The sequence below is a fragment of the Elephas maximus genome, chromosome 10 (genome assembly GCF_024166365.1).
Source record: "Elephas maximus indicus isolate mEleMax1 chromosome 10, mEleMax1 primary haplotype, whole genome shotgun sequence".
In the NCBI taxonomy this organism is placed as follows: Eukaryota; Metazoa; Chordata; class Mammalia; order Proboscidea; family Elephantidae; genus Elephas; species Elephas maximus.
The window spans coordinates 16,679,167-16,701,526 of NC_064828.1; positions in this window are offsets into that span (position 1 = coordinate 16,679,167).

The window sequence follows — 22,360 nt, forward strand, 5'->3', positions numbered from 1 at the left end:
AATTCAAATATTGAATTGAGTGACCCTTGTAGCTGGTTTTACCCTGCAACACTGTTTACTATTTCTGCTCCTTACATCCCCAGAGCTGCCTCAATTCCCATTCTGAGTCTCAATCTTCAGCCTTCTCTTTAATTTTATAGACTAGCTTATATTCTTTAAATAGATTTCCATTTTTTTTTTACCCAAGTTAGCCAGAATTGGTTTCTTTGCTTATCTAAGAAATTTAACCTATAAAAGTACTTTGCTCTTAAATTGAGCCTAGATAAAAAGTAAGGACGATCTTTAAACCTTCACATAAAAGAGTAATAATGAGATGTGTTTCCAAATCTTAACACATCAAAGGCTAAGGAAGTTATATTAGGGTTACCCGTTTAATGGGTTTCTCACTCTGTCTCCAGAGGGAGAATTTTCCTGGTACAATAGCTCCAAAGCTCATGAAAAGGTCACACGATCTAAAAATGGCAGCATATTAGAGACTTATTGTTTTGTTCATTCAAGATCCAAGTGGGATGGGAAAGGAATATGCTGCCACAATTTCATTTGTTTATTAAACTATTTGTTGAGCACTCAATGTGTACCAGGTGCCGTTTTAAGCACTTGGGATAAATCAGTCGACAAGACAGACAAATATCCCTACTCTCTTTGAGCCCCTATTCTAATAGATGAACTCCTAAATGGAACCTTTTTTGGTTATTATTGTTTTGATCTAGGAGCTATTAAGTAGAAAGTATAGCTCAAGTATAATGGAAGATTTTACTTGATGTTTAGACTTTTTGCTTCAAATAGAAGTCAAACTCAAACTAATAGCTTTCAGAAGTGTTAAATTCTTTTCATATTTCTGGCTTTTCCAGTTATTTTCCCTTTTGTCAGTCGTGGTCAAAATTGGAAGACAATCACGTCTAGCTTGGGTGAATGTGAATTTCACCAAGAGATCTGACAGTGTCTGGTGTCTGGGCTTGGCAAAAAACCCTCCATGCTCTTGTTGCTCAGTAAACATTGGACGATGGATATATTTGATCTGAAGCTGGATTTCTGAATAGAAGATTGGCGTGATTCTGCCTTGGGAGAAAGACAGCTCTTTTTCTCCCCCAACTTCTGTGATAAAGGGAAAATGACTACGGAAATTAACACCCGGAAGGCATGTACTGGCTGAATTTCGCTGATATTAAAGTAAAAGGGATGGGCCCGTTGGCATTAGATGTGAATTATAGCATCTTTAAATGCGTCTGGCCAGTTAGGCATTGCTATTTAAGGAAAAAGTTGAATAAAAGCAACTTTGTTTTCCTGAAGACTGCCAATCAAACTCCATTATAAAACCCTAAAGATAAATGTTTGAAAACAATCCATTGCCCTGTGTGTAGAACCATGCTACTTAGAAACTCTTCACAGAAGCTGTGAAATCTGGTGTAAAACACATAAAGTGGAAAGTCAGGTGGCACTTAGATTTTAGTTTAAGATCTGCCAATAATTGGCTCTTTAAATCAATTTGGGTTTTTTGTGTAGAATATAGTTTATATATTGAAGTATCAAATACAGCTCATGAGCTTCCCAGGTTCTCTCACCCTCACCTGTCTCTAGGGCACAGGCTGCTTCCGCTGCCTGAGCTATCCTGTCATGGCGGTGTTCATGTGGCCTGTGAGGTTCTACATCTGAGGCCCAAGTCTCTGGCTCTTCCTATACTTTCAGACTAGGAAAGTAGTGCGACTACCTTCCCCAGCAGCTGTAGGGTGCGCCAGGTGACGCAACACAGAAGCATGGGGAGTTAGCCCTCACGGGGTGAACTATAGCCAGTGGGGAAAACTAGAGAGAAGGGAGTCAGCAGATAAATTCTCTCCCTATCCGCTCTTCCAATGGGCTGTTCAGAGGCACTGTCTTTTATGCGGTATATCTGAGGATGTCCTGCATGACCATGTGATGGCCATGTCTCTTTATGAAGCAATATCCATTGCTGTCCAGTTGATTCAGACTCATAGTGACTGTATAGGACAGAGTAGAACTTCCTTACAGGGTTTCCAAGGCTGAAATCTTTACAGAAGCAGACTGCCACATCTCTTTCCTGTGCAGTCGCTGGTGGGTTCAAACTGCCAACTTTAGGTTAGCAGCTGAGAGCTTAACCACTGTGCCAGCAGGGCCAGCATTATTTCACCATTTTGTATTAGCTTCCCATCTTTCCTTGTCCCATTTTCATCTCCCTCACTCTTACTTTCCTGGAACTGCACCTTCCAATAAGCATTAACACTTAAGCTTTGCTTTGGGTACTGTTTCTAGAATACCCAAGCAGCTAAAATAGAAAGTGATCCAAATCCATTTTTCTTCAAATGGTAGCCCTTTGTCATCAAACTATTTATTAAATAATTCATTCTTCCTCACAGTATAACTGGTTATATTTCTGGACTCTGTTCTGTTGATTTATTTGCTTTTTTTTTCTTTTACCAAAACAGTAGTTCCTATAGATTTAGGGTTTGATATCTGGAGGTTCCACATAATTCTAAAATTCACTATCAATTTCTTTTCTTCACTTATGTTCTGCTTTCAACTCCATCTTGATTTTGGTTTGTTTCACGTCTACCCTTGTTCTTAGCATCTAACCTGTCACCAACTCCTCCCATCTACTGTCGGCATTTGAGCTAGCCAAATGTCTTAGGCTGTGCTCTCTAGGGAAGCAAAACCAGCGAAATGTATATACCTGTTGCTGTCAAGTCGATACTCATAGCGACCCTATAGGACAGAGTAGAACTGCTCCATAGAGTTTCCAAGGAGCACCTGGTGGATTTGAACTGCACTTAACCACTGTGCCACCCTGTTTCCTATACATATACACTACATATACACACATATATACCTATACACATACACACACACACACACATATACATACACACACATATATACACATACACACACACACACACATACACACACACATAGAGCCCTGGTAGCGCAGTAGTTAAGAGCTATGGCTGCTAACCAAAAGTTCAGCAGTTTGAATCCACCAGCTGCTCCTTAGAAACCCTATGGGCAGTTCTATTCTGTCCTGTAGGGTCACTTTGAGTCAGAAATGACTGAATGGCAAATGGCAATGGGTATATTCCAACCCATGGAAACCCTATAGAATAGGGTAGAACTCCCCTATACGGTTTCTAAGGAATGCCTGGTGGATTCAAACTGATGACTTTTGGTTAGCAGCCATAGCTCTTAACCACTACACCACCAGGGTTTCCATATATATATATATATATATATATATATATATATATATATATATATATAGTATAGTTATATGTATGTGCATATAAAAAAAAATATGTACATATATATATACAGTTTATAGTGCGAGAGAGGGAGATTTATCTCAAGGAAATGGCTCATGTGGTTGTAGAGAATGGCAAGTCCCAAGTCCATGGGTCAGGTGTCAGGTTGGAGGTTTTCCTGACTCACTTAGCTGCAGGGGCTAATGAACCCAAGATTAGCAGGTCAGACATCAGTCGCTAGCTCACAGGCTATGGAGGCTGATGAATCCAAGATTGGCAGTAAGATGGCAGACTGCTGGTTCACAGACTGTGGAGGTCAACGAGCCCCATGATCAACAAGCAATACAGCAGGCCACTGGCTGAAGTTCTAAGAACTGGAGGTCAAATGATGATGAGCCAGATGCAGGATCCAGAGCAAGATGAAGCTAACAGAACAGAAGATATCAAAGGGTCTCTCAAAAAGAAAAAGTGAAGTATTGTATATGCAAAGATCTGGAGTTAGAAAACCAAAAAGGAAGAAGATGTGCAACATTTCTCAAGCTGACAGAACTGAAGGAAAAATTCAAGCCTTGAGTTACAATATTGATGGATTCTATGGGCAAAATTTTGAAAAGACACGAGAAGCATCAAAAGAAGCTGGAAGGAATACACAGAGTTACTGTACCAAAGAGAATTGGTCGATATTCAACCATTTCAGGAGGTAGCATTATGATCAAGGACTGATGGTACTGAAGGAAGAAGTCCAAGCTTCACTGAAGTCATTGGTGAAAAACAAGACTCCAGAACTGACAAAATATCAACTGAGATGATTCAACAAATGGTTGAAACACCAGAAGGGCTCATCTATGCCAAGAAATTTGGAAGACAGCTACCTGACCAACCAACTGGAAGAGATCCATTCATATTTGTGCCCATTCCAAAGAAAGGTGATCCAACACAATGTGGAAATTATTGAACAATGTTATTAATATAACACACAAGTAAAATTTTGCCAAAGATAATTAAAAAATGGTTGCAGCAGTACATTGACAGGGAACTACCAGAAATTCAAGCTGGATTCAGAAGAGGATGTGGAACAAGGGATGCCATTGCTGAAGTCAGATGGATCTTGGCTGAAAGGAGAGACACCAGAAAAGATGTTTGCCTGTGTTTTATTGACTATACAAAGGCATGCTACCATGAGGACCATAACGAATTATAGATAACATTGCAAGGAACGGGAATTCCAGAACACTTAATTGTGTTCATGCAGAACCAGTACATAGACCAAGAGGCAGTCATTCTAACAGAACAAGGGAATATTGTATGGTTTAAAATCAGGAAAGGTGTATGTCAAGGTTGTATCCTTTCACCACACTTATCCGATCTGTACGCTGAGCAAATAATCCAAGAAGCCAGATTATATGAAGAAGAACATGGCATCAGGTTTGGAGAAAGACTCGTTAACAATCTGCAATATGCAGATGACATAACCTTGCTTGCTGAAAATGAAGGGGACTCAAAGCGCTTACTGATGAAGAGCAAAATTATTACGGCCTTTAGTATAGATTACTCCTCAACATAAATCCTCACAACTGAACCAATAGGCAACATCACGAAAACTGGAGAAAAGACTGACGTTGTCAAGGATTTCATTTTACTTGGACCCACAATCAACACCCATGGAAGCAGCAGTGAAGAAATCAACTGCATTAGGGAAATCTGCTGCAAAAGACCTCTTTAAAGTGTTCAAAAGCAAAGATGTCACTTTGAGGACTAAAGTTTCCCTGAACCAAGCCTTGGTGTTTTCAGTCTCCTCATATGCATGTGAAAGCTGAACAATGAATGAGGAAGACAGAAGAAGAATTAATGCCTTTGAACTATGGTGTTGGTAAAGAACACTGAATATACCATGGACTACCAGAGGAAAGAAGAAATGCGTCTTGGAAAAAGTACAGCCAGAATGCTCCTTAGAAGTGAGGATGGTGAGACTTTGTCTCATGTACTTTGGACATGTTATCAGGAGGGATAAGTCCCTGGAGAAGGACATCATGCTCAGTAAAGTAGAAGATCAGCAAAGAAAAAAAATCCTCAACAAGGTGGATTGACATAGTGGCTGCAACAATGGACTCAAACATAGCAATGATTGTGAGGATGGCGCGGGACTGGACGGGACATTGTTTCCTTCTATTGTAAATAGGGCCACTATGAGGTGGAAACAACTCGACGGCACCTAACAACAACAACATCTTTTAATCCAAGCATTTCTTGCTATTTAAAAACCTATCACAATTGGTAATGTGAAAGAGACTTCTAGTAATGCCCCCAAATCTATTATCTCCTTTTCCCATGATGGCAGTGCCTCCCACTTTTGACTGGCCACACAGTCTCCAGAATGGAAATCCAGTTTCCTGGACTAACTTGTATCTAGGTTTGGCCATGTTACTAAGCTCTGTCCACTGGAATATAAGCAGAAATGTCATGTGAGAACTTCTGATAGCCTTCTTAAGAGATAGCATAAGGCATTCTTTTTCTCCATTTCTTCATTATCCTTTCCTCTAGCCTACTGCCTGGGGTGTACCAGCTGCCATATTGGGCCAAGAGTCTTAGTCATGCACAGTAGAGCAATAAGATAGAGGGGCCTGGGACTCTGCCTCTGAGGAAAACCATACCAACCCTGGATCACTTACACTGAGACATAAGTCAACTTTTGTGTTGTTGAAGCCATTGTTGTTTAGGGTTTTCTTGCCATTCACAGACAAACTGAATTTGAGCTCATATGTTGGAGAAATGAAGGAGGGCATCGCCTAGAGGTAGGTATTTAAAGTTTTCTCTCCCAATCCTTATTTAGAACCTTAGGCATCTTTAAGAAACTTATAGATTAGGCCTAAAATGACTCTTGTGGACTTTGAGCAAAATCTAGCATGATGAAGTCTCAGAAAAGGTCATTCAGTCTTTCATATAGTCCAGAAGCTCAGAACTTGCCTCCGCCCCACTCCCATACTGAATTGCTCTAATGTTGCACAGAAGTCAAATATTTTCCTTATGTGGGTTCTTGACAAGGGAGAGTGAATAAAGTGAAGTTTTCTGGTTATATGAAATATTCCAAAGAGATCTGCCGAGGAGGCTGGCTTCTTGAGAATTGCTGTTACATACCTCTGTAGTTGAAGACATGAACCATTGGCTACTGAAAAGAAACACATTAATGATGATTCTCTCATTAGCTTAAAATCAGGACCTTTTTTCTGTCTTCAGAAATGAGCATTCTCTTCCACTTTAAAAGTTTCTGTGGTGCCTGGCTCACTAACGAGTCAACATGCCCTGGAGAAAGCCTTCCTGTGAAAGGTTCAGGAAACCTTTTCGGCCAGGCATGATGGACTTAGTCTAGCTGAGGGAAGAGAATCCTGGCTCTAGGGTTAAGAATAGGGAAAGTTATATCTTCCCTTTGGAGCATATGTTTATGTGGACCCACCCAAAGGGCCTCAATCTTCCACATACCTGCAGACCTGGTTATGCAGAAGCCTCCAGGAAACCAGAGCTAAATATTTTCATATTTCCATAATGACCATCAGAGTGAAAGTGCTGGAGGCAGAGAAGAAAAAAAGCCCAAAACTTCACAGCTCTGGACTCTCTGGAGAGTTTGTTCAAAGATCAGAGCTATTCAGGCTGTGGCTTATGTAAGAAAAACGACAGGTGTTGGAGACACTGGATAAATAATAGTACCGATTAAAAATAAACTACGAATAATGTCTCCAGTGCTTGTTGGTTATTTTGCTTGCCCCCCCCCCTTTTTTTTTTAAACAGAGACTGGGGATAAAAAAAAAAATAATAAGGAAGAAATCAGAGTCAAAATAGGACTGGGTCTGCAATCATTATGTGGGAGGTGGTGGGCAACAGGGGAATGGCCACAGCCCCTTGTCTAGCTTCTCACCATCACTAGTCCACCTTCCACTCCCTCAGGGTGTTTAGATTACACTATTGCTTCTAAAAACACTGTTTAAAGGTAACTGAAATCAGAGAAGGCAGTCCATCAGCACACCCTCTCAGATTAATCAGTTAGTTTAGGAGTTCAGGCCCTGGGAGAGTTGAACCCGAGGCAGGTACATTGGAAAGTTGTTTAGGGTCAGGATATTTGAAGACCAGGCCACTGCTGGGTTTGGACAAATAGAGGCTAGAGCCATGCTTTCCAATAGACAGCCAAGGCAGCGTAAGTAGTAAGGCGCTAAGAAGTGAGATAAATATCAAAGGCAGCACAGTTTTGTATTAACCTATTACTGTCATGGATTGCCAAAAGAAAGAACAAATCTGCCTTGGAAGAAGTACAACCAGAATGCGCCTTTAGAAGCAAGAAGGGTTAGACCATGTCTCGCATGTTTTGGGCATGTTATCAGAAAGGATCAGTCCTTGGAGAAGGACATCATACTTGGTAAAGCAGAGGGTCAGCGAAAAAGAGGAAGACACTCAACTAGATGGACTGACACAGTGGCTGCAACAACGGGCTCAAGCATAGCAATGATTGTGAGGATGGCGCAGGACCAGTGTTTTGTTCTGTTGTACATAGGGTTGCTATGAGTCAGAACTGACTCAACAGCACTTAACAACAACAACAACATTGCTAAAAAGTCTATTCTGACTCATGGTGACCCTATATGACAGAGTAGAACTGCCCCATAGGGTTTCCAAGGTTGTAAATCTTTACGGAAGCTGACTATCAGATCTTTGCTCCTGTGGAGCGGCTGTGGGATTTGAACTGCCAACCTTTCATTTAGCAGCCAAGGGCTCTCTTGTTTCGTATTAAGTATTTTTTTATGCAATACTTCATTGTTGTTGTTATTGTTAGGTGCCATCAAGTCAATTCTGATTCATAGCGACTTCAAGTGACAGAGTAGAACTGCCCCATAGGGTTATGTAGGCTGTAATCTCTATGAAAGCAGATCTCTAGGTCTTTCTCCCACTGACCTGCTGAGTGGGTTTGAACCATCAAACTTTTGGTTAGTAGCTGAATGTTTAACCATTGTGCCACCAGGGCTGCTTGAGGAAGCCTATTTCCAAATCCCGGTTCTTCAATTACTAATTTACACCTTCAAAATTATGGGAGTAATGAATATCAGGAGTTTCTTTATTTTTTCCTATTTATGAAGCTCAGATTCAGAGCTTCAGAAATCAGATGAAAAACAGGGGAACTGGAAAAGTTTATTTGATGTTTGTGTGGCTTGGAAATGTGAGGCATTTAAAGTACAGAACTCTCCATGTGGCTCTCTAATACTGGGAGGAAAGTGTGAGAAACCCAACCTCAATGATGAAACACACATGCCTTGTCGGCTTGGAGCCTCAGTGGCAGAATCTGTTTAATGGAGTTTGATGCTACTGTTAGAATGTGTGTCCAAAGCTGGAAGCAAGTGCTCTGCTCTTGGCGCACTGGCCACTGGGAAAACAGTGAATGTCCTCTCCTCCAAGATCTGGAATGTCAACATAATGAACAGATTGGGATTAAGCTGAGCTCCTGGCAACTGGTAGCAACAGAACAAAATAACTTTACCAAATAAATAGAGATAAGAGGAAGAAACTGGCGCCTTCTCCCTGGCTATTGCTGATGGCCCTGGAGAAGAGTCTCAAAATATTCTGAGCTCTTACTTCAGTTATTTTCTTAAAATTGAAATCTCCTGACTTCCTGAATAGGAATGCTTTAGGGTCAAGAGAAAGCCAGCTTCACAGGAGTTCTGAGCGCTGACCTGGCCACCTGTGGCCACCCTGGGCTCTAGAGAAATACCTGTGCAGGAAGCAACACTAGATGAGGAGGGTTTTCAGAGTGGAGTCTACAGACCACCCGGACCATCTGATATGGATGCTCTAAAGCGAGGTTTCGGGGCCTCTTCTTGGACCTAAGGAAGCAGGATCTCTGTAGTTAGGGTCTGATAATCTGTATTTCGACAAGTTCCAGGTGATCCTTCTATGCGCTAGAACTTGAAAACTGTTGATGCATATTCATAATACTCATAGTTCAGTGAGCACTTAGCAGATGCTGGACACTAAAGTGCTTTACGTGGTTAATTTCATTCAGTCTCTGGGGGGAAAAATCATAGCCAGTAGGTGTTCTCATTTTATAAGTGAGGAAACTGAGGCATAAAATGGTTAAGTAACTTCTTCTAGATTACACACTAGTAAGTCCTGGAAGCGGAATTTGAATCCTGTTGTTTCTTTCTGCCTTTGCCCCCAGTACTGCATCATTGAGAAGAAATGAAGAACACACAGCAGCGTGGAGTAGGGGGAGGGGAGCCAAGGTGGGTGGAAATGCAGAGGCTTTGAGGGGGAGAATGAAACACGTGCACAGGGGATGGCAAATACTCTGCCTTAAGAAAGGGTTTTAAAAAGTACAAAGACATCTTTCAGTCGGTTTTCCCCAATTGTATTGATTGCATTTAGAACCATCCTAGTTGCGTCCCCTGCATGACTGGTCACCAACAGAAGAATAACTGATAATTTCAGGCTTCAGAGTACACTGAGGAAGAGGGTGAAGGAAACTGGGGGCTCCCACTAGGGTAGAATGGGCTAAACACAGCCTTTGTTGCGTTTGATCCTGTCATACACTTCCCCATGTTGCGAATACAGTTAGCTTTGACCTTCACAAATTCAGAACCCCTTTTGCACTTGAAAGTTCTTGTGAGCGGTCTGCTTTCATTGTATAACAAGTCTGCACCCTTATCCAAGGGAATTCAGTGAATGTTTCATTCATTGGTTTTTGTTTGTTTTTCCCCAGACAGAGGTTGGCACTAACCACATTTTCCTGCGGTGGGGTTATTAATTACCACTCCGAGATAAAGTCTAAGCCTGGAGGATGGAATTTGGGCTTAGCTCTTGGATCACCTTGGGATCACTGTTCTAATATCTTCTCTGGCCTTGTTTATTTGATTCTATTAATATCATTTTGGGGAATGCTTAATTCCTAAATATTGACTGTTAAGAGTGAAATGCCAGAAGAGGCTGCCCTTTCTCCTTCTCTCACTTCTTTCCTTCTTTCTTTTCTTCCTTCCTTTCGTCCATCCATCCATCCGTCTAGCCTTCCTTTTTTCTCTCTCTCTACCCTTCTGAAACAATGACATTAACTGTCATTTCCCTATAGTTTTATAACACAATCCTGAATTAGGCAAGGAAACTGGGTGTCAAGTTTGTCAGTAATGATATAGTTTCCTTTCAGAGCAATATACTGACTCTCCTGCTACAAATTTAAAAACAACTGGAAAGTTACTGTCTTCTCAATATTGTGAAATTTTCCTTAGATCTTGCGTACCCAGTATAAAACTGAATACAATAGATTTTGGTGATCCCAACTCCTCTATCGTTTGTGTGTATAGCTTGGAGACCCAGGATAACTGAGTCTGTTGAAGTTTCAAAGCATTTCTAATCAAATTAAGAATCTCAGAGGTACACAGAATACACACACACACATATACGTACTAACACACATACATGCAAACACACACATATGTACACACATGCACACACACCCACTTTTTCTTGAATGACCCAGGCTTGGTGGGGAGAGGGAAGGAGAAAGCACATTTAGAGGCACATGTCTGTCTGCCCATCCACACAAGAAAACGGATGTGTACACTCTTCACATCACTTTGAGGAATCCTGGTTCATGCATCCTGATATGTAAGTGCACAGGGTTTGCTGAGTAGAATCTTCAGGTGTCTGCATGCTAAGCTTCCTTGCACTCTGCCTTATTCATCCTCTTTACAAAAAAGGTTGTCTCAACTCATGTGTTCCTGAAGTTTATTTTACAATGGGAGATTGTCAGAGTCTTCTTACCTGGTCAATGAGCTGTTGTTGCCAAGTGGGTATGACATACCTTAGCTGCTGTCTGCCATCATTGGAGATTCCATCTGGCCTGTGAATGGCGTAAAGGATACAGAAGTGGGAGCTTGGAGATCCATGCTCGAGGTGGGACTCTGCCACTGACTCATGGTGCCACCTTAGACAAATAAGTTCTCCTCTTTGGAGCTTAGTTTCTTCTACTTCTGCCAGTGTCTTTTCCTCTCACACATCTCCTGTGCAGCTCCAAAGTGATTTTTCCAAAACACAGCTAGAATCCCATTACCTCTTTGCTTCAGAAGCTATCCATAGCCTACAACAGTGACTTTCAACCATGGTTATGACCTTCAGTCAACTGTAAAGTGAGTCAGAACTTCTGAGCATGGAGCCTTGCCATCTAAGTTTGCTCAGAAAAAATCTTTTAAGCCCCTAAACTCATGCATCCAAGGGTATTCAAGAGGTTTCACCAGGGTGCTGTGGGTGCCCTGCTCTAGCTTGGAAGTCCTACTGCTCACTTTCCAAAGCAACGTGTTCTTGACCCCTCCAGGCATCTGAGTGAGCCTCTTCACCCTCTCCATCTGTGAGCTGTGGCTCAGGCTTCACAGACCAACCTACACTTCAACTTCCACAGGGCTTCCTGGGAACAGCGGGAAACCTCTTATTATAAGTCAAATTGCACTTTATTAAATGTATTCACTTTCATATCTATTTCCATTAAAAGACTAGGTTCTCCTTGAGAACAAAAACAATATCTTGAACAATTTTGTACACATTGCACCCTGTACCAGCATCACATTGTTTTAATACTATAATTATTTGTCATTGATAGTTGCTGTCAAGTTGGCCCTGACTCATGGTTACCCTGTGTACAACAGAACAAAACGTTGCTCAGTCCTGCATCGCCTTCATAATCGTTGGTATACTCAAGTCCGTTGTTGCAGCCGCTGTGTATTTTGAGTGCCTTTCAACCTAGGGGGCTCATCTTCTAGCACTATATTAGACAATATGCTATTGTAATCCGTAGGGTTTTCACTAGCTAATTTTTGGAAGTAGATCACCAGGTCTTTGTTTTTATTCTGTCTTAGTTTGGAGGCTCTTCTGAAACCTGTCCACAATGGGTGACCCTGCTGGTATTTGAAATATTGGTGGCATAGCTTTCAGCACCCTAGCAACACTCTATAAACTGACAGGTGGTGGACTATAATTATAGGTTATACCATGGGCAAACTCCCCATCATTATTCTTTTTAATTTTTGCGTTTGTCGCATATTTTTTTTTCCTTCAAAATGAATTTTGGGTCCATTTTCAAAAAACTCAACAACAAAACGACAGCAGTGAAGAATGATTCAAAACAATAACATCAAAAACTTGGTGGCATTTGGATGAAATCATATGATATTTATAGAGCACTTTAGAAATAACTGACATGCTTTTGGTATTAAGTTTTTCCATCTGTGAATATTGTGCGTTTATGCACGTATTCAAGTCTCCTTTAGCGTATTTATAGGCATTTTTTAATGTAGATGCTTTACATTTCTTGATGAGTTTATTCTTAGGTAGTTTATTTTTTATTACTGTTCTGTATGGATTTTTCTAAATCTTATTTTTAAATTTGTTACTTCTCATATGTAGGGAAGCTAGTGCTTTTTTGTTCCATTTTTTCACCTGGCTACCTTAAGGAAATCTTATTCATTCTAATGGTCTTTCAATTGATTCTCACAAATTTTTCAATTGAATAATCACATCATTTGCTAAAGAATATTCCTTGTATCTCCTTCCCTATATTAATATTTCAATTTACCATTGCTTTTTCTTGTTTGGTTATATGGAACAGAGCTTCTGTAACAATTTAAAATCATAGTAGTGATGATAGACTTTATTGTCTTATTCCTGATTTGGATGGAAGTGCCTCAACTATTTTACCCTTAAGTATGAAGCTGATTATTAGTTTCCAGTAGGTATACTCGGGATCATTTTTAAGAAATGCCCCTTATTTTCCAACTTCAGTATGATTTCTTTAAAAAGAAGAATGAATATTGAATTTTGACAAATGTCCTTTAAGCATCTGTTGACATGGTCATATTTTTTTCTTTGCTTTATTAATAAATTACACTAATATAATCTTGGATATTGAATGATCCTTATATTCTTGGAATAAAACTTACTTGGTCATTTTGAATTACTGCTTTGGTACTTAGCTGGATCATATTGATGGGCATATTTATGATCTATGTGTCTTATGTGATATTAATGTGTGTGTGTGTTTGTGTGTGTTGATTTTGTCATGTTTTGGATAGCAGACTTTAAAAAAAAAAAACCTGAACCAGTTACCGTTGAGTTGACTCCAACTCATGGTGAATCACGTGTTTCAGAGCAGAACTGCGCTCCACAGGGTTTTCAATGGATGCAATCTTTTGGAAGCAAGTTGCCGTGCTTTTCTTCTGAGGTGCTTCAGGGTGATTTGAATCCCAAGCTTTTCTGTTAGTAGCTGAGCGCTTAACTGCTTATGTCACTCAGGGATTCCTCAGGCTTCTACCAACTCCTTAAAATTAACTAGAAAGCGTTCCATCTTTTAAAATACTGTGAGATAATCGAAAAAACATAAGAATATACAATCTGGCCTTTTTTTTTTTTTTTTAATGGTATTCCTTGATAACTTTTTATCTTTTTTCCAATTTTAATTAACATATTATGGTTTCTGTCTTGATGAGTCACCTTCTAGAAAGTTCTCTAATTCATTGATACTTCTAAATGCTTAGGGAAGAGTTGTATGCAGTATGTTGTTACATATTAATACCTTTCTTGTTATAGTTATATCTCCTTTTTCTTTCCTAAAGCTCTTTATTAATATTTTTATTCTCTTTTCTGCCCAGCAACTTATTTTATTCCTTTTTATTTAACATGTATAGAGCAATGACTTTTTCTCTAAATAAACTTTGGCCACATCCTACGCATTTTTATATATAGTTTTGCCAGTATCGTTATTTTTTTCTAAAAACGGTGAAACTGCAAATTTGATTTCCTCTTTGTCCCAAGAGTTATTCAGGACGTGTTCTATCAGCTCCTTTCTAACAGTGGCCGTTTTCCTGTGGTAACATGAAAAGCACAGAGCACATTTTAACAGCAGGAGACACTGAGGGAAGTCTAGACCGAGACAATATTGGGGCAGGCAGCGTGGGTGAAGTGCTCGACAAGCAGTCTGGGGGTTGCTCCGAGGAAGCTGCAAAAAATAGGGCAAAGGATGCTGAGAGGAAGCTTGAGAGAGAATTAAAACCAAATGTTGTGATTTAATTGAGGGCTGTCCTTGGTCTAGCTTCTCCATAGGTAGTGGTTGGTGGAACACAGTCCTTTTCCTGGATGAGCATCTTCTCTGGGCTTAGCAGCTGCTGAGGGCTGCAGGGATGTTAGGAGACACACCACACCTGTCCGTCTCCCAGTGCACAGTACCCACTCAGGGAGCCAGTGTGGCAAGGCAGTGTGCATATGCCACTTGGGAAGAAGAGACCTTTCCTGCACCCCACATGCAAGGACCTTCTGTCAGAAGCTATGAGAAGGCCCTCCCTATAACTGGCAACACGTGGGAACACTGAGTAACACATTTCTCTCTCCTTCACCCTTGAATAGCACCAGCATCTGTTGCTACAAACGACTGAATGCCTTTGGCAGGAAAGGACTTCATTTTTGGATACTTCTCTTTTGGTGTGGCTCAAGTGATACCTGGGTCAGACTTGACAAATAAACCTTCAGAATGACAAACAGTGGCTTGGAGGAGGCCCGAAATGAATGGAATGTGGGGTCAGCCTGTACCTTTTTTTTTTTTCGGTCACAGGTTGTCAGTATTCCTTTTCCTTTTTTTCTTTCATGTGAACAGGCTTGCTGGGTCCCGGGTGGGGGAAGCGTGCCCGATGTTGTTGGCCATTTTCAGATTGGATAGGCTTCTCAAAGTGTTTCAGCCAAGGCAGCAACTCTGCTTTTATCCGGTGCGATGGCTTTGGAAGTGAGCTTCCTGGTGGCCCTGCCTTTACTGCCACTTCCGTATTCACATTCCCAGTCGGGCATTACATGGTGGCTGGCGGCCCCACCAGACGCAGCCTGGACGTAGCAGGCCGTTTGACTGGAAACCACTCTAGGGTCCATATGAATTTTCAAACAAGCTATGGGGCTGCGTTGGCCCCAGGGAACATTTAGGGAAGTTGATCATCAGACTCATTCTCTTCTATTTTGGATATTTTCTCCAAATACGATGCCTTCTTTTTCCCTTTAGAGAATTTATTTCTTCCTCCAGTTCACACTGCCTCCAGGAAAGGTTTCGTTAGACTCATTCGCCCTCAGGCAATATTTCTTCACGCTGCAGCGGATGCTAGTTGTCCACCGATACCAGCCCTTTAAGCATCAGAATGCTAGAATTTTCTCTGGGCCCATGGCTGCATTTGCCAGTCTCTCTTGAGGCTAACTGTGGCCATATGACTAAGTTCTGGCCTCTCCTGCCTCTTCCTCATCCTTTCCTGTCCTCTTGAACGGAATGCAGATGTGCTGGGGGCCTTATTGGGTCATATGAAGGAGACAACAAACCAGGGATGGCAGAGCAACAAGACGAGAGGAGCCTGGGCTTCTGCATCAGCCCAGCTTATGCCTACCCTACCTTATCAGCTGCCGCTGAGTCATTTCAACTCATGACAACCCTCTATCTTGCAGATCAGAACTGTGCTCCATAGGGTTTTCAAGGCTGTGGCCTTTCAGAAGCAGACAGCCAGGCCTTTCTTCCGAGGTGCCCTTGAGTGGGTTCAGACCTCCAGCTTTTTGGTTAATAGTTGAGCACTTTACCATTTGTGCCACCCAGCTTGTGCTTAGACTATGAATTTGGTCCTAATGAAAGCGCTTGTAAGGTGTGGGTTAATGGAGTCTGAGTGGTGAAGACGCACTTGTTCTGTCAGAAGGAATCAGTAACATGCAGGTGTCTGGCTTCACACTGCTACGCAACAGGGCTTGTCACACACCCAAGCACACCTGTGCTCAGTGACCTATTTCACAGAGTACAGTGATAGGCTTTCCATGTTAAGTTTTCTACTTCTGAACTCCCTACAAGCTTACCTAGCCCATCAGATATAGACAGGAGAAAGTTTACCATCCTTTCTAGGCAAAAGTTTTCAGATACATAAACTTGTTGCCATCGAGTCAATTCCAACTCATAGAACTGCCCCACAGGGTTTCCAAGGGGCACCTGGCGGATTTGAACGGCTGACCTTTTGGTTAGCAGCCGAGCTCTTATAATCGTCCTTTAAAACCATTCTCTACATCAGTTTCGGAACTGGTAATAAATCCTTTACAAGTATGAAAATTGCATGTTCTTTCTGTTTCTATAAAAGGATGTTGTAATTTTAAGCACTTCCTTGACATAGAATATATCAGGTAAAGATAAATAACCAGAGACCACTTGTTTGAAAATAAGTTGTGTGAAAAAATTGAGGACAGGGATTGGCAAACTATTACGGTAAAGGGCCAGACAGTAAATACTTCAGGCTTTGCGGGGCCAATCCACTCTGTGCCATAACTACTCAACTCTGCTCTTGTAGAGCGAAAGCAGCCATAGACCATCCATCGATGAGTAGCTGTGGCTGTGCTCTGGTGAACCTCGATTTACGAAAACGTGCATCTGACTGGATTGGCCCCACAGACTGCAGTTTGCTGACTCTTAGTTAAGGGCCTTTTTAAACTATTCAGCTTTCAGGAAAGTTGGATTCAAGAACACTTTAAAACACTAATTTTTTTTTGCGTTGTGCTTATCACGAATCAGAAGTATTTTGACAACTGCATTAATAATCATCCTATTTAAAATATGTTAGCATTTCAGTTCACTTTTAGGCTGTACAGGAATTATCTTGTTATTAGCAAATTAGAACAGCTGTCTATCAAGAGGCAAAATCCTCATGCCAACCATATGGTATAACTTGTGGGACTTAGAGCATTCCAACCATTTTTATGCCTCTGGAGTTCTTTGGGAAGAAAGTTGCTGGATTTTCACGTTTAGCCTCAAGGTGGGAGCCTTTTGAAATGCACGAAACTCGAGAACCCTGACTTGGAGCCTCATTTTTGTGTCGCTTGAACGTTGTCTTAGGTGATGCCTGCTGCATGTGTGAATTTTCTAAACTTTTGACAGATTTGCCCTTATTTCTGTGAGATGAGCCTTCTCACTGTTTTCCAATTACTGTGTTCTCCTGAGAATGGACTTATCACGCGAGTAAGCTATTGTCAGTCTTCATTCAGTCATAGTAGCCATTTTCTTCTTTATGCCATTCGTTGTTTCCAGGTGTGACAGTCTCCCTGCTTGTCTCATTTTTGAGCAGTAAATAATACCTTTGCAGTAATGAATAATACACTGCAGTGGTACTTTTCAGGAGATTGGAACTCCTATAAGTTATTCTTATCCTACATTCAATCTTAAGGTCCAGTCATTGCGTCCATGTGTAGCAGGTGAACTACACTGCTGTGAGCGGTTCAGCAGTATTCCAGGGCAGCTGTTTCTGCTTCTTAGCTGTTAGTACTGCTTTTGTTATAATGAAGAATACACAGTAGTGGTAATTTTTCTGAGATACAAATTTCTTATTTTTATTTATTTGGCCTGTCAGTACTGCTTTTTGCAGTGATGAAGCCTGCATTGTAGTGGTAATTTTCCTGAGAAAAAAAATCCCTTGGCTTTATTTATTTGGGCTGAAAATACTGCTTTTGCAGTAAGAAAGAATGCATTGTACCATGTTTTGAAAAGTTTCATGAAAAATAATAATAAAAAAAACTAAGAGAAAGACTAAAATAAAATGTGTGTGCAGTCATTGCCATGTGCCTTCATGTTTTACCAATTTTCAAGGAAAAAAAAAGTTTTTATCATTGACCTATATTGGCTAGGGTCCCATGGGACACACATGATCCCAGATAATGGGTATCAAAAAGCCAGAAATCATAACAAAAATTCTGAATTGTTCTTTTAATCATCATGCCTTCTGTTACTGAAAACACATGTACCAACAAAAAAATTCAAAGGAGAACATAATTGAGTCTCAAAAGATAGACACTCATTGATAAACCAGCAAGGGAAGGGCAGAAACTTAGACTAAACATCTTGGCTCCGCTATGCTGTGGAAATATTTTGGGGGAAAGGAGGTTTACCCAAGACAACAAGCCTGAATTATACACTTTTTTTCTTTCTTACAGATCTTGATGTTTATTGTTATTTTTTATGTTACTTCCAGAAACTGGCATGTGTGAAAGATATTGAAGATAGGAAAGGGTTTGAAGATTTGTGTGTCTTCTTTGCTTTAGTCACAATTTTAAAACATGCCTTCAAAAGTAAGCACTCAAGGATTATTTTTTGGCTTTTTCTCCCACAAGGGAAGAACCAGAGATGATTGGGCATTTTTGTGCTTTCATATATATTGAGGAAATCCTGACAGGAAAGGGGCACACCCATCGAGATCAAAGTACGATTGGAGAACCATGTCAAAATATCGGAGGATTTATGTATGTGCTTTCTAAGGCATTTTGATAGTAAAGCTTGCCCGTGACTTTGGAATGAAGAACGAGATGTTTATTTGCCTCTTGGAAACTTGTGCTCATGCTTTGATTTCAGTTCCTTTAACTCCATTTTTCATTGAATGCTTTCTATGTGTTCATTCTTAGAGGTGGAAAGGGAAAAAGAATGGGAGATAGATCCAGGAGAGTCCTCAGAGGTAGGAGGCCCATGGTGTTTGGTTTTTTTGTCAGATTCTCATTGTTTACATAGATTATCATTGTAATGCAGAATAATTGTATGGTTTCCTCTGCTGTTTTATATCAGTACTTGAGGGAAAAAATATACAACCCTTGATCCTGGCATTTTGGACCAATCCATCTAAAATGGTTGGGACTCTTCTGGGCATCCCCCTTCTTTCAGATGTGTTCTGGGAACATGAGCTCTTAAAAAAAAAATTTAATTTTATCAAGGGTCCCCTCAAAGAAGTGTCACTCTGTGGTACTGAAAGAAATCCAGGCTCCTCTCCCCTCATTAAACCCCAGCTTCAGACCCAGGGTAAACAGAGTATGTGGACACAAGATAACCCCCTCTGCAAACAGGGTGCCCTTTGAAAGTGAACACAGCAAATATTCGAGGCGCTTTCCTTCCCACCTTTCCTCCCCTGAGCCATATTTGGTAGAGGGGCCAAAAGGAACAGTTTTGCTGCTTTCAATAAAAGGAATTCTTTGATGTGTGAGATTGGACTGGGCCTTTTGTAGACTGCGGTGGGAGGGAGTCAGGGAAAGGGGAATTAAAGTTCATGGAGGAAGCTGTAGTCTCTAGGTCAAGCTGAGATGTGACCCTCAGAGCTTGCCAAGTCCATGAGGGAACATAAGTTGCCTTTGGATGGCTTCTCAGCGGCCCCTCTGTGGCCCAGAGTCCCAGGCCCTGGTGAGCCTCTGTCTGATGTGAACTGGGAGGGTCAGCCCACACAGCAGGGATCTGCCCTCTCTGAAGAGGAGGCTAACCAGTGGCATCTTCCAATTAGAGACCTGGGGATGCAGCAGACACAAAAAAACACTTACCCCCATGCCCTAGCTACCTGCCTCTATGCTAATTGGCTTTCTTTCCACCAATAAAGAAGAATGGTGACTTAAAAAACTTCCACTGCTATGGAATTCAGTGGGGCAAGGTAAACTATCTTCTACTTAATTTGCAGGCTTCCAGCCTCCCTGGGGTCTGCGCAACTGTCTCACTATGTGCCCTGCTGATCCCAAAAACTCTGGAAATGACCATTGCTTTCTCTGACCATGACCCAAACTCTTATTTATTCAGTCCTCTTAAAAGCTGGAATTATTGCCAAGCCATTGTTTTTGTTTGATTTTATGTTTTGTATTCTCCCAGGGACACGAGCGACATCAATTTTAAAAGGGCATGTTTATGGTTATTGTCCGGTAAGTTTGACTTTCTAGTTCTCAGGCACTGACCTAAGACTGTTGTGTTTGGGATCCCAACACTACTGGGAATGTTGGAAGTTTAAAGTCCTGCTCAATTCTCTCTATCTCAGACACATACACATGCATGTACATGAAAAAGTAAGAAAAAGATCTTACTTAAAAAAATGCATGAAAAAGAATTTTAGGTTTTTTGTTCCTTTGCTCTTGATATTTTGCATTTGTATCACTAGGATTTCTTAAATTTTTTTTTTTTTTTTTTTTTTTTTTGTCTTTTGGACTTTAGTTTTTGGAGCCTAGAAGCTTGAGGGCCAGTCAGAGCACCTGGGAAAAGTGAGTCGACAACCAACATGTTCTTCCAAACTGGTTCTTTCCAGGCCTCTTGAGAAGATTGATACAGGTTAAAAATCATCTGAAGCCTGGTCCCATTTTCCTAAGAAAGTTTCGTGGGGAAAATGAAGAAATCAGAAGGACTCGGGCTACAATCCTTACTCACATTCTAGTTGTGTATCCTTGGACAAGTTACTTGATTTCTCTACATCTCAGTTGCCACATGTGAAAAATGCCCATGAAACTTGCTTCCAATCTTTCTGAAGATCAAAATGATCATGTCTATAAAATGGTTAACTCAGTGCCTCCGACCTTTTGGTTAGCAGCTAAGCTCTTAATCACTGCACCATCAGGGCTCCATCCGATGCACAGACAGTGCATAATAGATGTTTCCTTGCCCTTTCCCAACTTCCTCCATGTCTGTGTGTTGACTCCTCTACTTGTGTGGTATGTGGAATACAGCCAAGCTAGCCCATTACTCTACAGCAGTTCCCATGAGGTGAAGGGGAAGTGTTGAGATTTGGCAATCTGAAATTGTGCTGTCAACTGAGGAAGTGCAGAGAGAGTTCTTCCTGGATGTGCTGAAGGCAGGAAAGGCACATTCACCTTTACTGAGCACCTCTTATGCACCAAGCACTCTTAGGCTTTTCATTTGTATATGCATTCGTCCCAGGAATCAACTGGGAGACTGAGCCAAAGGAGACACAAACCACATGGGCTGGTTTAGCTGGGCGGTGCATGGTTGCTGCACACAGGTCAAGAAGGAATGACTGTACATACTTCCTGTGATGTGGTAGTGACTATGGAACGTATGTAGAAGCTCACCTATCTAAGGGGCCACCAGTTCTCTTTTGACTTTCATTACTTGAAGGTTTGACTCTGGTTCTCTTTTGACTTTCCTTACTTGAACTAGTAGCTAACCAGTTGCCATCAGGTTGACTCCAACTCATGGCAACCCCATGTGTGTCAGAGTAGAACTGTGCTCTGTAGGGTTTTCGGTGGCTGATTTTTTGGAAGTAGATTGCCAGGCTTTTCTTCTGGGGTGCCTGTGGGTAGACTCAAACCTCCAACCTTTTGGTTAGCAGTTGAGAGGGCTAACCATTTGCACTACTCAAGGCCTCCTCCTTACCAGAAAGGTGAGAGAAATGGCACAACATAATGTACTCTAGAGGCAGGAAGCCAGTTTACAGGAACTTTGCTGGTGCTCTCTGAATGTTCATCCTTGAGCTCATCCTTGACAGCAAACCCCGTGGGTGAGTACACTGCTTGGTGGATTTGACACCCTGCTGAGCACATTGTTGGCATTAAAAAGATGAGTTGAAGGAAGGAAAGAATCCCCACCCCAACTGCCTATAGCTCCTTCTACTAAAAAGACTGTTAGCATGATGGCATAACTTCATCTTTGTATTAATCTCCTATGGCTGTTGCAACAAAATACCACAAACTTGGTGGCTTAAAAGCACAGACATTTACTTTCTGGTAGTTCTGGAGGCCAGAAGCCTGAAATTGGTATTGCTGGGCCGAAATCAAGGTGTCGATAGGGCTGTGCTCCCTCCAGAGGTTCTAGGAGGACAATCTGTTCCTTGCCTCCTCCAGCTTTTGGTGGCTTCTGGCATTCCTTGCCTTGTGGCTGCACCATTCCAATCTTAGTCCCTGTGAACACACTGCTTCCTCCTCTTCTGTGTATGTCAAATCTTCTACCTCTTCTTGTAAAGACTCTTGTGATTGTATTTAGGAACCACCTGGATAATCGAGGAGCCCTGGAGGTGTAGTGGTTAAGAGCTTGGGTGCTAACCAAAAGGTCAGCAGTTCGAATCCACAAGGTGCTCCTTGGAAACTCTATGGGGCAGTTTTATTCTGTCCTATAGGGTCACTATCAGTCGAAATTGGCTCCATGACAATAGGTTTTGGTTTGGATAATCTAGGATAATCTCTCCATTTCAGATTCTTAACTTGATCACATCTGCAAAGATCCTTCTTCCAAATAAGGTAGGATTTACTGGTTTCAGAGATTAGGATCTGATATATTTGGGGGACATTATCCTGCC